This window comes from Nelumbo lutea, chromosome 8 (assembly GCF_056320005.1).
Source record: "Nelumbo lutea isolate HS-2025 chromosome 8, American lotus-T2T, whole genome shotgun sequence".
Classification (NCBI taxonomy): Eukaryota; Viridiplantae; Streptophyta; class Magnoliopsida; order Proteales; family Nelumbonaceae; genus Nelumbo; species Nelumbo lutea.
In genome coordinates, this window is record NC_142691.1 from 57,335,355 (window position 1) to 57,341,354 (window position 6,000).

The window sequence follows — 6,000 nt, forward strand, 5'->3', positions numbered from 1 at the left end:
TCTGTACTCTCTCAACAAAAGAGACTTGTAAAAGAAGTTAAAAAAATAGTGAAGTGTGATCCACTGAGTACTAGTATAATTTTTTTTCGACCCCAAAATTTACTCTGGATAGAGGATGGGAGGACATAAACTAACCTTTCCCAGATCCATAGATAACAAGATTTCTCACTAACAAAAAACTAAGACAAAAGGAGTCGTGCATTAGAATGGGCTGCTCAAAACACTTCATGCCCAACAAGGAAATTCATGGCTAAAGCACCGAGAGACTTTACTCGCAAGCCAAATGACACATTCGTACAGAAAATGTTAAGCTTGGCTTGGCTAAGGTTCCAAATATTCGAGTTTTGGGGTATGCGGAGAGGAATGATTCCTCATTGTATGATAGCACTAAATCAAAATTGAATTGATTTAAGACAAAAAAAAAAAACCCGGTAGTCTTCTACAAATAAAGTTGTATGATACAATTTTATATAATATATTTTGAGTGTTAATTGATGCGTTAGTAATAAAGTTGTATGATATCTAAGTATGCCACCACATTGACTATAATGTGTCTCTCATATATACTATTAAAATATGTATTTTATATATTACTTATTGATGGAGCGCAATCTGGCCGGTCTTAGCTGTCAATGATTTCGCTTCTGACTGGAGCGACGGGGAGCCTGAAACGGAGAAGATGAGGGAACTCCGGGGGAACCCGGTGAGATAACTCCGAAGCTCAAGTTAGTATTCTCTCAAAGGCAAAGTAAAGACCAGATGGCGCAAAGTTCACATACCTTGTTGTTGGGGGTAGGGGGCCTTTTATAGCCACTTCGTGCACTCACTCCGAAGTCCCTGTCAGGTCGGGTATGATTACCTTTGCTTCTGCCAGTTCTGATGTCGTCCTTTCTGCTGGGACAGAACTGCCACTGCTCTTTGTCGGAACCGTCTCTGTAACTGGAGATGGCGGTGTCAGGAGGCGGTGGCAGGTGGCCGTTGGAGTGCGGCCGTCAAGCGTCAGATCCCAAGTCAGTCAGGTGCGCCACCCCTGGGTACGAACTTCCTCAGTGTCAGGCATGGTACGGTTTGTTCGGTTTTGGCATCCTGGAGGCGATGTGCTGGAGTGGTGAGCGAGGTGAAGTCTTGAGTTTGGAGGTATGTCCTGTATTGCTATAGGGTAGGCCAGTTCGGTGAGGTGTGTTTCGAACTGCTACAAGGCAGGCCAATTCGGCGAGGTGTGTCCCGAACTGCTACATGCAGGCCAGTTCGGGTTACTGTCTGGCTTGGGGCTGAAGGGAGAGTTCGGGCTCCTTGTAGGGAGTTCGAACTGCTGAGTTCGTTCACTAGTTTCTCCCCTTGGTGCTCGCGCCTTAGGCATGCTTTTGTGCCGAGTTGTTGCCTCTACCACATGTTGCATAACTATGAGGTCAGGTCAAATCTTCCTTCATCAATTGCTCCCCACTCCTTGTGCCAAGGGTCTTGCCCTGGCGTGGGGAGTTTGCGAGGTGGTAGGTGGATTTGTCCCATTCTTCGAATCTTGACAGCGCGAGGTGCTTTGCCAGGGTTCTTCGGTTTTCTGGAGTGTCTGAAAAGGCGGGAGACGTGCCTACCTGCTTATAAATGTTGATAGGCGTGGCAGCGTGCGTTTATTTTAAATTTCAAAAAATCACGCTGTTGGGGACGTGACAGCGGGTCTTTTAATTTTGAAAAAAGCGCGCCACTACCATTTTGAGGAGACGTGCGCTGGCAGTTGTCAGTTGCAGAGAGACGTGTGCGGCGTGTTGTCAGTTTCAGAAAGACATGCTGACGCATTGTCGGTTTCAGAAAGACGTGCGCTGACGTTTCGTCCATTTCGGAGAGATGTGCGCCAGCCATGTCTCGGTCTCAGGGGACGTGCAGTCAGCGCGAATGCAGGCTATCGGATTGGTTACTGTAGCTATAAATAGAGGGGACCCCAGTCGATTTGTCACTTCTGCGGTTTGCTTCTTGAGCTCGCGTCCAACTTTTCAGCTCGCATCCAGGCCTTTCAGTTTGCGTCTAGGCTTGTTATTTTGCCTTCAAGGTTTTTGGCTTGTTCCAGTTTTCGGAGCCTTCAAAACTTTCTTCCGGTGAGTACTTTCTTGAATCCACCTTTTCTCCTCGATGTTTAGCTTTGATAGCTCAGACGATTCTTCAAGTAGGGCTGATGTAGGTTCTATGAACTGAGTCATATCCCCCGATTGCCTTAGTGATCCTGAGGTGGAACTTGAGGATGACCTCGAACCCGTAGGCCGAGCCGCTTCGGGCAGTTTGGCATCTACCTCTTGTCGAGGTCGGATGCTAGACAGGTTTGGTCCTTCGACCATGACGCCCGAGGGGCTCCAATCTCTACTTATCTCTTACAATATGCTTGGGGGGTACACCTATTTCATTCCTTCAGGTAGCTTTCCTTGGGAACACGGTCCTGATGAGATCGTGATTTTTTGGGAGCAGCTCGCTACGGGGCTACGATTGCCTTTCCACCCCCTTCTCGTCGATGTCATAAACCACTTCGGCGTTACCGTTGGCTAGCTTCATCCGAACTCTATTCGGAACCTGGTGGAGACAGTCTCCCTTTTTTACGAACAGAACTTCTCTTTAGACTTGGAGATATTCTCCTCTATTTTAATGCTCACGAAACAAGCGGGTTCTCTTCCCAGGGGAAGACTGGCGTATTACCTGTCTCCTCGCCCGGGTTTTAAGCTTCTGCACAAATTTCCCAACAAGGTCTCGGCGTGGAAGCGGGATTACTTTGGGGTGCAAAGTGCACAAGGGTGGCCTTTTCAGACTGGGTGGGGGGAGGCCGCTCCTGATTCTGGTGTCACTCTCGATAAAGAGACGGTGAAGGGCCTTCGACAATGGGCACGACAAGGGTTAAAGTGCCATAAGTACTTAACGGAGGCCAAGCTTATTGCGGCCGACCTGAGTTTGGGTAGGTTTCTTGCTTAGAGGTTTCTTGTTCGCTTTGTTCCTTCATTTTTTCTTATGCCGAACTCTTTTCTGCAGGTGTGATGGACTCAGAGAGGACTCGTGGGGGGCGCTTGCTCCAAGGCATGAAGAGGAGGAAGCGGGTCGCCAAGCGAACACGTACCGAGCTACCCCAAGATGAGGAGCCTCAAGTTCCAGGCCACACGCCGGAGGATCTGTCCAGGGAGCCCGAGGTGGCTCCTCCGGTGCATGAAGCGACATGGGCCCCTTACGCCGAGACCACTCACACGGGTGCTCCTGCCTACTCGAGTGCTCCTGCTTACTCTAGGTCCGCTCATACGCGGGCTGGGCCCTCGGGCTCGGGAGCTCAAGGGGAGTTCAGGAGTGTGTTGTCGCCGAACTATGCTCTTCAGAAGAGTAGGGAGGCTACTTTTCCCGAGGAGATCACAGCGTGGACCGATCTTCCCTTGAATCAGGTTGCCTGCCGTGCCGTAACTCATGCTATGGTGGTAAGTCAGATTTCGTCTGCCTTCTTCGTTTTCTATCCTTCTTGCTGTTGTCGCTCACTTGTTTCTTTTGGTAGGTGAACTCTTCTATTCACGCCTTAGCGGCTCAAGTGGAGAGGAGCTCGCGACAGGTGTGAGCTGCTGAGGCGGCTGCTCATGCTGCCGAAGAGGCTTTTCGTGCCGCCGAGGCGAATACCCGCACTGCTGAGGTGGCCGCTCATGCTGCCGAAGAGGTTGCTCGGGTTGCTATGGCTAGGCAGGTGATGTTTCAGCGAGATGCCGAGGCCATGGGGGTAGTCGTGAAGCATATGGCGGACCTAGGGTTGGACCTGCAGCATCAGGTTGAATATCTTCAGGAGGACATCAGGTAGAAAACGTAGATCTTTTCCCAAGGTATTGAAGATGCCAAGAAGAAGGCCGTTGAGGACTACCTTGCCTCGCCGCGTTTTGACAACCTGATGGTGGATTCTTATAGAAGGGGATTCAAACTGAGCCGGTAGATGATTCGGAACACGTATCCCGACCTCGATGTTGTGCCATATCCACTTCGCATATAACTCAGGAGATGGCCAATGCGGCTGATGGCGAGTCGGATTCTAAGGGTGAGGCAGGGCCTTTGGGTGTCGTTGAAGTGCTTTCTGATGGGGTAGAAGTAGCTCCGGGCTTGTAAATTTTTTTTTGTACTCTTCCTTTTCTTGCAATGAAATAGACAATCTTTTTGGTTAAGCGTTGTTCTTTTTTTTTCGAACTGATAATTCGCCGAACTGATAATATGCCCGATCTATTTCTTGTCTGGGTTATTGCACTCGCACGACCTGTTTCGGTGTTTTAATACTTAGTCTCTGCTTTGCTTTAGTCTTTTGACTGATATTTTGCCGAACTGCTAATATGCCCGACTTTTCTTTACTTGCCTATGCCGAGGTTCCTCTTATTAGCTCGACATCCTGGCCCTTAGGCTCTTGTAGAGATTTTCTCCACTTCTCTTGGCAGTCTATAGGTAGTATCGCCTTAAGTTAATGATGTTCCACGCTCGGGGTACTTGTTTTCCTTCTAAGGTTTCGAGCTCGTATGCCCCCCCGAGTGCTCTCTTTACTCTATAGGGCCCTTCCCAATTTGATCCAAGTTTGCCCACGCCGGGTTCAGGTACCATAATCTTACGGAGAACTAGGTTGCCGACTTGGAAGTTCGCTTCTTTACTTTGGCGTTGTAGTACCGAGCTACCTGCTGTTGATAGGCCACCGTTCGAATGTGCGCGATGTCTCTTACCTCATCCAGTAGGTCGAGGTTGGTGCGTAACTCGTCTCCGTTTGTCAGATCGTCATATGTTTCTAGTCGCAGTGTAGGTACTTCAATTTCCGCTGGGATTACAGCTAAAGTGCCGTAGGTGAGGTTGAAGGGGGTCTCTCCTGTGGCGGTTTTTTTTGTAGTTCGGTGAGCCCATAAAACACTTGGTAGCTCTTCCACCCACAACCCTTTAGCTCGGTCTAGACATGCTTTTAGTCCGCGCAGGATGGCTCTGTTCATTACTTCTGTTTGACCGTTTGCCTACGGGTGCGTGACCGATGTGAAGTTCTGCCGAATTCCCATACTCTGGCACCATTCTTGGAACTTGATATCCTCGAACTGCTTGTCGTTGTCAGAGATCAGTACCCGAGGTAACCCGAAGCGATATACTATGTTCTTCCAAAAGAAGTTCTGTATATTTTGGGTTGTAACTGTTGTCAGAGGTTCGACTTCTATCCACTATGTGAAGTAATCTACTGCCACCACTAGGAACTTTCTCCCTGCTGTTGCTGGCGGGAATGGCCCCAGGAGGTCGATGCCCCATTGTGCGAAGGGCCATGGGCTGGTGAGGTATTTGAGGTCGGAAGTAGGCTGATGGTGGATATTGGTGTGCTTCTGATACTTGTCTCATTTTCTGACCAGCTCGACGGCTTCTGCCTTCATCGTTGGCCAGTAGTATCCTTGTCGAAGTGCTTTTTGGGCGAGTGCTCTACCCCCTAGGTGTCCGCCGCACAGACCTTCATGAGTGTCACGGAGTACGAGCTCGGCTTCAACAGGTCACAGGCAACGCAAGTAAGGGAGCGTGTAGGACCACCGATACAACCGTTCGTCAATTATGACGTATTTGGCTGCCTGGCGCTGCACTCTCTTGGCCACATTGCAGTCTGCTGGGAGGGTTCCATCTAGCAAGAAGCTCACGAGTGGGTCAATCCAGCTCGGCTCTGCTTCAAGGACGGGAGCGACCTCCTCTGCCCCATCGAGAATACTAGGTCGAGGTAAGTCCTCTATGTACATGGTTCTCATGTTGTTTTGACTTGTGCTGGCTAACCGGGATAGAGCATCGGCCTCAGTGTTCTCTGACCTCGGGATTTGCCTGATGAAGTGTGACTGGAAGTTGAGCAGGGCCTCTTTTACTTTCGCTAAGTATGCGATCATGGAGAGCTCGCGTGCTTCGTACTCGCCCATAACCTGGTTGACCACTAGCTGGGAATCGCTGCAGATGACTATGTGCTTTGCTCTTACATTTTGCGCTAGGTTCAGCCCGGCTATCAGTGCTTTGTAT